Raw genomic sequence first — 674 nt, 5'->3', positions numbered from 1 at the left:
ATATATATATATATATATATATATATATATATATATATAGCCGTAGTATCTGAGAGAAGCGTGTCTCGTAGTTTGTGTGAGGCAAAGGAAACTGGTGTTTCTCACGCATGACTCTAGGTCCGGAGGCAAGGTGCTCCGAATAAGCGAACAAGCCGACCCGACAGACATGGCGAAACTGCTACGGACCAGAAAGTGTGTCTTGTCCAATTCAAATCAACGGTAGATATACGAGAAGGAAGCTGCTGTCAGTTGACCTAATCCTATATTTGAAAAGTACGATGCCACGAAGAACTTGAATCTGCTCGGTAGAAAGAAGGCAGCAAGCGTTACAGTACCTACTGTGCATGTATACGTGCTCTTGTGCATCATTATAATAAAAAGTCTGCTAAGTTAAGACCTAATAGTTCTCTGCTAATCTGCTTATTGAGGGACCAAGACCAAGTATTCGCGCAGTTGAGTACATTGAAAGGTCACTCCCAGTAGTTGACTATTCTGAAGGGGAAAAAGCTCCGTCGGACGAAGGTTCTTTGATACCGCTTACCAGGTGTGAAAGTTTGTAGATGTTCTGCTATTTTACGCTGGAGTTCATCTAATATAACTACTTATCACCCTGGGAAGCTGTTTGATGCACCTTCTGACAAGTTACCACTTTGTTCGGGATTGAATGAAGTCCA

This window comes from Opisthorchis viverrini, assembly GCF_000715545.1.
Source record: "Opisthorchis viverrini unplaced genomic scaffold opera_v5_310, whole genome shotgun sequence".
Taxonomy (NCBI): domain Eukaryota; kingdom Metazoa; phylum Platyhelminthes; class Trematoda; order Opisthorchiida; family Opisthorchiidae; genus Opisthorchis; species Opisthorchis viverrini.
This window is presented reverse-complemented; position numbering follows the sequence as displayed.